The sequence below is a fragment of the Bombus terrestris genome, chromosome 13, assembly GCF_910591885.1.
Source record: "Bombus terrestris chromosome 13, iyBomTerr1.2, whole genome shotgun sequence".
In the NCBI taxonomy this organism is placed as follows: domain Eukaryota; kingdom Metazoa; phylum Arthropoda; class Insecta; order Hymenoptera; family Apidae; genus Bombus; species Bombus terrestris.
This window is the reverse complement of record NC_063281.1, coordinates 1,198,747-1,212,154: the sequence shown is the minus strand read 5'-3', so window position 1 is coordinate 1,212,154 and position 13,408 is coordinate 1,198,747. Positions and strand designations below refer to the sequence as shown.

The following is a 13,408-nucleotide window of genomic DNA, read 5'->3' as shown; positions in this document are numbered from 1 at the left end:
CAAATATTTTTTCTCGGGTTTTAAGGGTTTGATGATGCGCGGTATTTATATTTTTAAACGAGATGACGAGAAATTTTTATTGCTGAGATATTTTATCGTTAGCTTAGTTTGGGCGAATTATTGTCGAGTGATAGAGTGTTTGGGGAGACTTAGAAATTCGTGGAACTCGTAAAACTTTCATTAATTTTCTCTTTATTAATCTAGAAAACTACCATTCTTTCTCGAACTCTCAATATATCGTGATAAAATAATTCTCAAACCAACCTAGAATTACATTTCATTGATTATTTTATAAAGAAGTATATATGCATAACTATCATCTTAAACATTTCTTCATATTTTTTAAGTAGCGTAATACTTCTGATCTGACAGCCTATCGCTTTATAAAAATCAATTTAACCTTTCGTCGAATATATTCCGTAAATGTGAAGTACATCCATAACGATTTCAAATCTCAACGCGCTATCTCACACAGCAGAAAATACGTGACACAGGAATAATTTCGAATAATTTAGCCCGTTGCGATGGTCTGTATCAACTAAAACAGAATCGCGAAGCGTAAGTCGTGGCAATGATTTGAGAGAAGCCCGTAATCTAAAGTGACAACCTCCATCAAAATGTAACCTTTGTGATTCGATAATTCGTGTAATTGCGACTTTCGCGGGCCGGAAGTTTGAGAATTAATGGTTATTCCAACGATGCTCGGTTGGCAGGGATGAAATCGATGCGCGGTTCCTGGACCTTTGCCACTGAGACTATTCATCAAACATCCACGTGGCCGAGTCCTTAATTAAAGCTATGCATACAGCGCAATTAGAAACACCGTGCTATAGAACGGTAGGCGTTCATGTTCTTTGCCAAATAATTTATACTTGGACGAAATGTTTCACAGACTCTCGACGAATCGTGCTAACAAGAATCCATTTCCTGATAATTAAGGGGGAAGCCTGCAAATTAACCGTGCTTCATTTGTAATATTTCATAACCGAATCTTGGATTTTATAGGAAAACGTGCGGCGAATTGCATTACGTACGCTTCTGTTTAGTGTCAGCTGCACTTTCAAACTTGAGGGAAACTGTTCTAGAAGCCACATAATAAATAGTTCGCCGAGGCATCTTGTGAAAAATTAACTTCGAGGAGCGAAGTCGAGAGTGTGGAAAATTAGCTGCTACTGAACAAGTTATTTCAAGGAAATAACTTTCCAATTCACTGCTCCCTAAAGGTTGTGGAAAGTGACGTAAGATTGTAGAGTACTAATTAACTGTTGAGTTTTGGGCAAAGTGATGACGATCATGGATGTGATAGAATTAGTGCTCGACATTTAAAGAAATTTGAAAAATTTTGGTGGTTAAAAATAAAAAAATTAAATACTTAACGCCACTAACAAATCATAAGTAATTTAAAAATATTTCTTACAGAGAAATAATCTTACTAAATATAATTAGCAATGAAGTAAAAGCTCCTGAATGTGTTAAGAAAATAAAATTAAACAGCGTAAATTCGCAACTCACGCTGCAAGGTTCGCGACTTAATATAGACAACCATAAGTAATTCATATAGTGAAAACATAATCTTCCTCGTCAGAATATCCACACCAAGCGTGTCACGTACGAAATGCGTTTCTCTGATCATATACGTTGCTAATCATCGAAGGAACCTCGATACGTTGATCGTCACGTACGCTTCTGAATTTGCCAATCGACTTATCGATGCCGATCGTTTAATTGACGTTGCGGAGAAAGTGTTAATCCGACGTTGTTAAACAGATGTCCGATCGATACGCATCTTTAATTTCGTTTCGGTTCTCCTGTAATTGGCTCGACGAGATACGCTTGTGCTCTCGTTATGCTTGAACGAGTTTGCTTTGTTAATATCGAGTCCCGTAGCATTGTTTCAATGTAATAATATCGTATCTGATAAGGGGCATGTTCCTCGTCCGTTCGAGATCACGTAGCCACAAGATCTCTCCCCTTCACCATTTTCTCCTTTAACGCTAATCAAATCGCTTTATCGATAGAAAGTGTCAAGTAAGAGGAAAGAGAAAGTCTGCCGTCGGTTTTGTATCTGTTGTTCATTGTGTTCCTGGACGACTAAGTTGTCAATCGAAATCGCGACAATTTTATTTCTATGAGTTTTAAAGAGTATTGATAACTATGAATTTTGTAGGGGAGAACTTGTTTTGTTAGAAAATAAATTGCTGTACTTTGATTTAGACATTATGAGGTGATGCATAGATACTTTTTTAGTTCTATGTTAATTTTTAAGAATGCAGATCTTTATAAAGCGAAAGTTAATTTTGTGAAGTTTTAATATGCAAACATTGGTATTTAGCAAATATTGTTAGAAGTTCATAGAACTTGAAATATTTTACTTTCTACTTCTTACTAGTTACTAGGTAACTTCGGGATACTGAATTAATTTATTACTCCAAATATTAAATTTGAAAGCTTATCAAACACATGGAATATTATATTTGGAAATTTGCCAGACTTCAAGTATCGTATTTGGTAATTAACTAAATGGAAATACTCTGTAACGTAATGAATTCCAAGCGTTTTGTTCAAAAATTGACTATACTTTAAATATCTTATTCGAAATACGAATCGTTATACACGGAATGTTACGGCGGAATAAAACACATGACGGAAACTTAAGTAGCGTTGTAGATATTACAAAGAGAAAAATATTTCTCTTCAAACAGGAAGCATAAATTTGCGAGAGCACTTAAGCCAGGAATGGAGATTCGTAATTTTGATTGCAAGAGAAAAATTATACGCAACTTACGATTATTATTTCGGCCGATCGAGGATCTCTGATGCAACGTGAAAGTACAACTGAAACGCAGTCAGTGCAACCATAAACGTACCTTTATTGGCCATATCGAACGGTACTAAACAATAATAATTCGCAATTTCGAAATGTAGGAATGTTTTATAATGAATGTTGTATAGCAAAATACCCTCGTGTATCACGGTACTGTAGCTCGTAACAAAGGAAATGAAGATTGTTTTAAAACGAATGGGCACCGATCGAGGGGTACAGCAATCAGAAAATCCATCAAAAATCAATCAAGGAAATCGGTGATCACTATTATTACTTTTTTTCAGCGAACGTTGATAGCTTTTGAGGGTTCGTTATTCATTCTATAATTCCGTTACTAAATTAGAACCGATCACAAATAAAGAATGAAAGGTTACATGATGCGATATAATATGCATAACAAATACATAATAATGAACTTGAATTATTCTTTACTTCATTGTACATATAATGTTTCTTAAATAAATTTTGATTAATGAACGTTGGTTGCTTCTTTCCTAACACATAAGTACCTAAAGCTATCTTATTCCTCCATTTTTTTTTAATTTTTTAACGATGTTAATGATACAATTTCTCTTTCAATATAATATTACCTACTGGATATTACGCCAATATTTAGTATTAATTAACTGTTATGCTTGTTATTGTTGTGATCATTATTAATTTTCTAGGCAATTTTATGAAAATTCTCAGGATTTAAGATTTGTGGAAGATAACAAACGTTTCTGTGGTACATACTTCGCAAAAAGAACATAGTAATGGTTTGGAAGCCCGAAAGTGGTGAAAAACTCGCGTGCCACATGTCATAAATGTGAAAAAAGAGAAAATTGATGCGTGCTTCCGGCGAAAAGAATAGTATGCCGATTGTATACGATTGTATTTTGAGAAAAGAAGGTCGCCGATAAATACAACCAACAGTTTTGTAGTTTCCTAAATAAGACCCAGTGAATCTTTTTCATCTGATCATCGATGTACGAAAGTGTAATGACCAAAAGCGGAATTTCTTTGTAGTTGCTTTAAAGTATACCATTGAGAAATCTTCCAAGTCTATTGTGTTTTTCACAAGTGAAGGAACAATGAGCTGAATTCTTATGAAAATCTCCAGCGGCCACTTAGTGACCACGCTGTTTGCCTCGAAACCAGTTTGAAACTACTACCAGGAAAATTTAGTATCTATAGATTCATCCGTTGCTTTTACTTTCCTTATTTTCCTTGAATTAATTTAAATGAAATTCGAATTTGAAGTTTCAATTTTATTTAAACTAGTATTTCACATTCAAAATTTAAACTTCAAATTTCACGCGCAGTTTCAAACGTGGAAATTTCTAATTAATCAACTTGCAAACTCTCTCCTTTAACTTCATTAAATCTCTTCCATTAAATCATTAAATCTCTTCCCATAAAATATCTTCTCCACGAGCAAATCTTTGAAATATTTGGAATATTCTCTATTTCACAATAAATTTTTCCACATCAGACATTCTATGCTCCAAAATTTAATTATGGCATGCGAATGTGAATCGACGATACTTGCTTTATTCTTAAAGAACCTCGCTCTTTTGTTATTCATCTACGAAATAAATAAAAATTAAAATCTAAAATGATATTTCAACTCACTCAGTACAAAATATGTATAGTGGCTACGTAAAATATTCGTACAGCACTGCATTTATTATTGCATTTAAATACTATTTTTTATTAGGTCCAATTATATTAAGTATCATATCACTTATTGTTAGGGTTAGGATTAGGATATCATACTATGAAATGATATGCAATAATTGTATACTATGAAAATGAAATGTAAGACCTAATAAAAAAAAAACGCTCATTGGAAGATAAGGTTATAAATATATATATATAATAAATATATATAAAATACCTTTTATAGTAACTGCACATTTGCTATAGACTAATAGACCTATTTTTCAGAACTCGTTAATTTTATTTTCTTTAAAGCTCTCGTAAACTCTTATCTCAATCTGACAGAGCAATTCACTAATTCCAAAACCTCTTTGCCACTCTATCAAAGCAATTTCCTCTGGAAACAGGAGGCTAACTAAACGTAGTCTCGATCTTTAATATCCGCGCTTCCATCCCATTCCTTATTTTACTTTACAAGCCCTGACTCGGTTCCGATAACGATCGTTAATAGGAAGTTTGTTCAATTAAACTACCTAGAACTCCGATTCGAAGGGGCCGTCTCGTCGGGGTCATCGCGGTTGCACGAGGTGCTCGAACAGTAGAAAGAGACTGCGGTAAGATCAGCGGGAGGGAAGGAGAGAGGCAAGAACGTTATTTCTATTCCACGGAGAACTGGTTCTACCATTGGAAGAGGCGAGCGCGCGCCGCGCGTGCCACTCGCGTGTGTCACGTGTCCCTACAGAGAGGTAACAGGCAAAGAGGTAACAGGTAAGCGGCAAGGCTGGAACCGCAGGTAAATACACTCCGCGTCTTCGTTGCGGGGACGCTCGTAAATCCGCCGTGCAACGCGAATTATTGCGAAATTAACGGCGGCGGCTCGATCCCGCGGCGCACGTGTTGCGCGATTAACGCGGAAAAAATAAACGCGTCCGATTATGCAGCCGGCTGTGGCTGCGCGAGATAAGCACTGTGTTTTATCATTCGCTCGGTTTGCTTCTGATTATTCGATGCTTGATATTTATCGTTCAGTTCTCTCGTTCGAAGTTTTGTTTGGAGAATTTGATTTTGTGATTTAGAAGATAGTTTGGGGCATGGATAATCTTTTCTTTTTTTGGTAAAATGTTACTTTTCTATTTGCAGTTACAACTGCTTGTGACATTTTTGTTACAACGTGTGGGTAAAATTTTGTTTGATATTTAGAGATATTATGCAGGCACTTCAGGAATGTCACATTTAAACTCGGCTGTTTAATGCAGGAATGTATTCGGGTTTGTTATGTCGTTAAAGTATTCGTAATTTATGTTTCGTTGGTATTAAGAAATTATCATTTTGGGATATGACGGCGTGCGTTTAAGAAATTGTTTCAGCTTCTTTGAATCGTATAATATATCGCAGCTTGTAAATGACTTCGAAGTCATAGCAGATTAGGAAACAAGTCTCCTATAGAATTCGATGCATAAATTTGCAACGTTGACTTTGCATTCTTCTGTAGATTAAACTAATACCTTTTTTCAATGGACCAATAAAATGAAAGATCAAAATATATGAAGAATTTAAAAAAAAACAGATTTACATTATTAACATTTGTAGGCTGTTTCTAAATAATTTTACATATATTCCACGATATTTAACTACGTAATTATCAAAAGAGAAAATCCGGAGTCGTGTAAAACTAAAAATAAATAACACTACATAGAAAACACTTCTCAAAAACATGTTCATTTCTCATTAACGAGCCAGGATATTGATACCTTGATGTCCTCGCTCGATAATTTACCAATTAATAATATTAGTAAATTAACAAAAGTTACAAATTATAGATAAGATAATCATATAATTTGCATCTTATAAAATTTGGTCATAAAATCTCCTCTGGTTCGTTACCAATCTTGTTACCATCATACAAGGAAATATATCATAGTGTAATTTGTCACTTGTGACTTGTAAAATTAAAACTAATATTAGATCTAAAATAAAAAAAATTAGTCATATTAGATCAATTGTGTAAAAAAGTCCAGTAGTACATGATCCACAACTTTTGCACAGTACTGTAGTCATAACACACAGAAATAAAACTCAGCAAGGAACTTATAATGGAGTAATACTCGAGGGAAATTCTAAATTATTTAACGAAACATTAAGAAGCACGATAGCGGCAGGAGCCACGCGAGATCCTACGGTCTTTAATCTGCCGGCGGAGCTAAGCCTATTAGGGATGCGTGCGTGTAACCACGAAGCGGGTCGCGGTTGCCGACGCGGATGCAAGAGGATTCACCCATCTTTGAGGGCCTCCGTTTCGATTCTCGGTTCGAGGAAGGAACGCGATCGTTGATGCTTCTTGTTATTCCACGTAGGTTAAGTCCCGACACACGTATGCACGTTGCACACGGTCAAGCGTGGCCGCGCGCGTACCGCACCGTGGGAAGCGGCGTACGCCGATGGAAATGCTAATTTTATGCGATTCCTTCGAGACTTGCCGCTCCTACGCCTCGCTCCCCGGCGCTCGCGCGAAACGTGGTTACGCAATAAAACCGGCAATAATTGTGAGAACGTTCTCCGCTCGATCGAGCCAGTGCAACGCGCTGCTACGCACTCCCTGCGTGACAACCCGCCATCAGGATGGACAGAGTCTTAATTCCTGACGACCCCGTGCTTCGCTCTCCACGCGATTTACGCGGCTCTCGCGGCGCATATCGTGCCGAGAAATCTGAATACTCCGTGATTTACTCGGTGGAGATGAGGAGAGCATGCTGGTGGTGGTTTTTATGGGAAGGAAGAGTTTCGTGGAGGTCAAGATGATATTTTCAGTGAGAGTGGTTTTTACCAGGCATGTTTCGAAGGCTTTGTTGTTTGGAAGTACTTTATCTTTGATGTTATACAGTGAGTCAAGATCGAAACCACGAAATTTATTTAAAAAGAAGGTATACAGTGTTTCAGGGTACAAATTATATAATGGTGATATAAATAAGAATATAAATTATATAATGTTAAAAGACATAGTTACGTGAATGTCATACGAATTTCATTTTTGTAAGGTGTATAGCCATTTTTGATACTCGCCATATTTAGAAGCGATGAATTATATTTTTTAAATTCATATATGGTATCCCAAGCTTTCTGATGTAAGGTGAAATCGAATACGTAAACTAAATTTATTTCAGTCTCGTAAAATGTAAATTATGATTCATTAGAGATGCTTTAGCGCACGATTCTCTGTCTCTTAGTCGAGTTTCATGAAAATGATTTCTGGAACGAACATCTGAAATACTTGAAGCTCGAGTTTGGAATTCGATGCTATTTCGGAATTTGAGGAGATCTATGATAATATTTCGTGCTCCAGAGTTTAAGCAAAGTAACTGTATCCCAAATGAACGTAGTAGACATTGGCGAATGAAAATATTATACAAATTAATGAACCCGTTTTATACCATTTATCTCGTAACAATTCTGCAATATCTAGAAGATTTCACGAAAATAAGTTCTACCATTCAAGCCAAAGTTAAAATTGTGTTAAAACAATGTTCCACCAATTATTTGACTATCGCTTCAAAAACCCAGGATACTTTCTTAGCCCAAGTAAATTTCAAAAATGATACGGAATGGTAATTTATCAAAGCATGGGTGGAATCCGTAGTGTCCAACTCTAAACTCGCTCAAACTCCTTAGAACATAAATCAATGTCCATAGCTGGAAACGAGCATCGTGAAAATTTGGTCTGATTAACGTCGCGACGTCTGCCCTAGGTTTTAATATCCACCCAAAGGATTTCGGCCAGCCACTGGCGTTTATTAAAAATAAAGAGTCAGGCTGGTCCCTCCTGGAACGGACGGTCGCGTCGCCTTTTTACCATAGACGGGTAGATCGAGATATCGCGTACCGGAGGTGGAGACGCCTGGTTCGAGTTTCGTAAAATAAACAGCGAATCGAACCACGCGGTTCTAAGAATGTTTCGCTCGATTATGAATATTCATGAGATCGGCAGTGTGGCGGAGGCTGCGTACGTGTCTCCCGCGGCTTCACCATACTTTTATTTTTCTATAATAATAGCGTCCTGGCGGCACGAATTGGCGGCGGTACGATGTTCAGCGCGCCGCTTAAGCATTTTATCGGATCATTTATATCTCATGAAGAGCCATAAAGACACGCGTACACTGGAGGAGGGATGGTGATGGTGTTTTGCATGAGAAGTGGTCGAAAATACACAGGAATTAATTAGGTTGCCATAAATAGCGGACTCTATCGCCCTTCTCTTTTCTCTTGTTTCCCACATGTTTTCTTTCCTTTTTCCTTTCTTTTCTTTTCTTTTCGTTTCTTTCTTACAGGGAGGAACGATTCTTCGACGTTGATACTTGTGGAAGGTTCGTTTCGCGCGGAGGCGTGTTTGTTGAAAGAGGACTTTTGACACTTAACCGTGCCACGTAACGCGCGCTTAAAAACATATTTCAACGTCGTAACGAACCAATGAATACATTAACGTTCCCATCTTGTCGATCCCTTTTCGCAAACCGATCCTTCTACCGATTTCTTGTTTAATTTATAACATCCGCGAACGAGATGATAGAAAGAGAGAATTAACTCGAGGAATTTGCATTTCCCTGCTCCGCCTATTAAACAAAGAGCTCCGCTTTTATGGTCCCTAAATCATCGTACTGACTCGGTCGGTGCTTTAAAGAACGATCTCTTTGCTTTTAGCACTTAGACCATGTTTGTTCACGCATGAATATCCGGTATAGTCGAATAATTACATTTTTATAGTAAAATCAACTCTAAAGATATCCAGACTATTTTGAGACGCTTTATTATCTTATTGGAAAAAGATTTACAAATTGTAAAAATGTATTTATTGGAAAAAGGGAAAAATCATCAAATGTAATATTAAATCCTGTGTTTAATCGGATGTTAAACAAAATTATAGAAAATATCTGTAAGCAATTAATTTCGAAAGTTTCATCTTTCAACAATTTACAATTTTGTCAACAATACTATCGAATTTATTGATATCTAGGCACGTAAAATCTAGGCAAGAAAAATATTTGGAAGTGATCGATTTCAAATGTTTTTTTTTCCAAACGAGATAACGTTACAATTTTGTCTAAAATATTGCATAAATTTAAGCATGTAAAATTCGAGGCTCGATATCGCATATTCAATATATCAGGTATTCAACCTTCGGAGTTCGCGAATTTAATAGTCACATGGTCGATTTGAAAGCCAAAGAGAGTTTCGATTTCACGGTCGATTCTCGCCGATCTCGGATAGCCGTTAATGGAAAATCGCCTATGAACGCACAACTTTCCGGGACAACCGGCTATTATAACGGATTGGCAACGTATCATTTTACCTCAGTCCCCTTCTGCTTTCGATCCGCTCGTTTTCCACGCGCGTGTGACACCCAACCACGAGTTTCGATAAATATGCAAAGCAGGCAATTCGCTTTTAGGGAAAGCGAAACGTCCGTTTTTCTCCACGTTCATATGTTCTTCGGGTTCTGTGGCCGACATCTCATCTCGCGTGGACGTTTTAATAACGTGCTGAATACTTTTATATAATGTACATGTCTGATGATGAAAGCTTGAAATATTGGATCGTTTCGTAAGTTTTGTCGCGTTTCTGTTAAACTCAATCCGATCATTAAAATATCATCTCCTCGTATGTGGGAAGTAACTTTTCTATCTCTAATTTATGAAATCTCTGTAATTTAAAATTAAGTCAAAATTGTTTAATTAAACATTTCCTGATGCCTTGAAAACTACCTTTGTTCGTCAACTGAGAATTTACAGATTCACTGGGTTGATCGTTTCGCTGTTGATTTCTCTCGATTTTGTCTCTCATTCGATATCCTTTCACTATTCTGTCAATCTTCGAATTCAATGGCGAAATTCCTATACACAGAATGCACATAATATTATGCACAAAAAGTATATGGGAAACATTCAAATTATAACTGAAACAAATCTTTACATAGATTCCATTTCTTCAACACGTTCACTATCTATTTCACACATGTCCTGAACGTATTTTGCCCTCGAAGCAGCTATAATATTTAAAATTTGCAAAATATTATATTGCAGTTTCGCATACATGTGCAAGTCAATCAGTTTATTGAATATTCTTCAGTCCATAAAATTTATTTTATTTTATCATTCTTGAAGAATTTAGTAACGTGGGTCACCAATGACCACCGTGACAATCAACGTGTTATCTATGTTTTTGAGGATACAAAAATGTACACTAATATGCGCAGTATAGGAATGAGTAACGGGGTGCTGACAATAGCCAATAATTAACGAAGGTAGTAGATTTTGTTGAATTGGTGGCTGCTTTCCCAGAAAAAAGCTCTGTCACGATGAATCCGACGATCGATCGATCCTTGAAACAAAGGTCGTTCTATCTTTTTCTCACGTTGACGAGAAATAGAATGAAAAGGTTTGGAACGTCACGGGTGTCAGTTTTGATTTGGGTCGAGGAAGGAGCCGATTCGAGCGATCGATAAGGAAAGTGCTCGAACGGTAGTCTGTAATTAACGACGTTAAAGAGAAGGATTTTCGTTTCTGTTCGCAGGCTGCAGCTGCATTGTGAACGTTCACGCGCGCCTTTTCTCTCGTGGTACCGTGATAAGCTGCAATTAAATTGATTGGCTCGCGGAATTCAGCTGCGAACACACACACCGGAATATGCATTTATGCCGGGGTCAAAGGTTGCCACGAAGGGAACCGCAAACGCGCGAGAAAAGTGTTGAGACCTTGAACGAGAGCGTGAGTGCCTCCGCTCTCGGAATTGATGCAATAAGAAATAGTTTAAGAGATACGAGCTTAGAAAGGGTTCGTTTTTACTCGAGCGTTTATCTGTCGTGGTAGAGGAATGTTGACCGAAGTCTAAGGCGATAAATAGTACTCAGATGGTAAGTAGATAGTAATAGATTGCTACAATCGGGGCAGATTAAAAGAGCTTACTATGTAGAGCCAATGATAGACGTGGAATTTCCTTTATCGTGGAATTTTCTTTATCGTATAAAGTCATTGATCGAGCAACTCGACAGCAGAAATTGATTCGGAAGTTTGGAATTCGGAATGGTTTGTCAATGAAAATTGAAGTACGGACTCTTGATTAATATGTCATTTTTTGTTTTTCTTGCAGCCAGAGACGATATACTTTGAGCAGTACTATGCCCTGTATATTTTACCATTATTCGTGATTCGTGTGAATTTATACAGAAATCTTGTTTCTTTATCTTTAATAACAGGATTTTCAGATTTCTAACTGTTAATCTTTTCATTATATCGAGTCTTTACTATTGCATCAATTTCTCAAGAAGCAATAGATTAGTACAGATAATAAGGGAAGAACGAGTGTTAAGCTGTCTTCTTTATGAATATTATGTTGCATTAATATTAGTGTATACGTATATATTAATAAGTCAGTATCATTAATTGCTTTACACTCTACGTTCAAAATTATTAATGTATTTACACCCATAGCGTATCTCTATTAATATAGTTTCAACAAAATGACGATAATGGTCGAATAAATCGATTGCAGTAATTAACTAACCGCAATAATTTGATTCCAAATATCAACTAAACGTTGTATAAAATGTTTACAAAATCTATGAAACACGATCCCAGCAATTATTTCTTTCCTCCGATAAATTGTTCCCCCACCAATACCCGTCGTCCTCAGCACTCCTCCTTGTTAGTCATCCAATTTCCAATCCACACTAGAGCCTCACCCAATACTTACTTTGCTTAGAAAAGATACAAAAACTGCCAGTTGCAGCTTCTAAACACACAGTAGAGGCAGCGTTTCAAAGTACAGTTTCTCACGAGGAAGGTGAAAGAAGGTGTCTAACTTGCCTAAACCGGTGATTGTCGAGCGAATCTATCCGGCTGCCGAGCAAACGGCGCGGTTGCCAGTCTACTTTTTCAACGGCGCGCCCGCAGCGATCGCGAAACGTGTCATTAGAGCAGCGTAAAAGGGAGCATCGATAAGAAAGGTGTTGAGAGCGCGAGATACGAAGCGGACGAGTCTTCGACGAGATACGAGGCGATCGCGAGGTGTTAAGAGGCCGCTGCGTTATGAATAGGCGTTCCACGCGAGCAAACGAAACGGTAGGCGTTCGTAACACGTGGTTTCCTTTTATCGGTCGGGCACAAATCATCGCGAGAAACGAGGCAGTGCAGCACCCATCTGCATCATCCTTTACGATTCGATGATGCACCGTTTGCAGAGTGTAGTATACGAGAAGGTGGTCTCTAAGCTGTGATTATTTCAATGTCGGCAGTCACGTAATGCGTGTACTTACAAGAAGGGTGGAGTACTGGCGCGTGTGCTGCGTACCGTGATAGTAAATCGTTTGTGGTTTGGGTCAATGTGTACTTCGAAATAATTATTGGAGGTTTAGAGATGTAATTGAGATTGATCGATAGTTGAAACGGTTTGTTTACGTGTAATCTCTCTTCCGTTGAATGAAAAAAAAAAGTTTGTTAAGTGTAAAGAATTTGCGAGACTGTGTTTTCACGTACCAGATTTTCAATTTTTTACGTACGTATCAATCAATTTGGTAGTATTATTTTAATTACTGTAGAGAGAGATAATGTTCTAATAATAAGTATCATTACCTGATTGAAGTCATTCTGATTAAGAAATAAGTAGTTCCTTTAGCATTAATAATTTTGGAAAGTAGCTTAATCCTAAAAATAATCTCTGGTGCAAGTTCTAAATTCGTAACTTTTGTTAGTTACTTTCGATATGAAATTTCGGGACGAGAACTGTAGTATCATGGATAGCTCGCAGTTTTCGGAATCAGTATATGCAATTCGTTTAATCCAAGAACAATCAACTTTTTACAATTTTGATTCTCTATCTTCGATCATCGAAATTTTTTACCAATTCTTTCAAATTTCCATAAACACACATCACAATTAAATAGAGTTATTGTGAATG

At 37.1% G+C, this 13,408-nt stretch overlaps 1 long non-coding RNA gene across 2 annotated transcripts; it reads left to right on the top strand.

Annotated features, from left to right (window-relative positions):
- Positions 1-5,100: 5,100 nt before the first annotated feature.
- Positions 5,101-11,997, top strand: LOC125386183. 2 transcript variants are annotated; one of them, XR_007226121.1, is made up of 3 exons: positions 5,101-5,233; positions 11,027-11,366; positions 11,603-11,997. It is a non-coding gene; the product is annotated as an uncharacterized LOC125386183 (long non-coding RNA). The 2 variants fall into 2 exon arrangements; XR_007226120.1 differs by having other exon boundaries at positions 5,101-5,258.
- Positions 11,998-13,408: the final 1,411 nt, after the last annotated feature.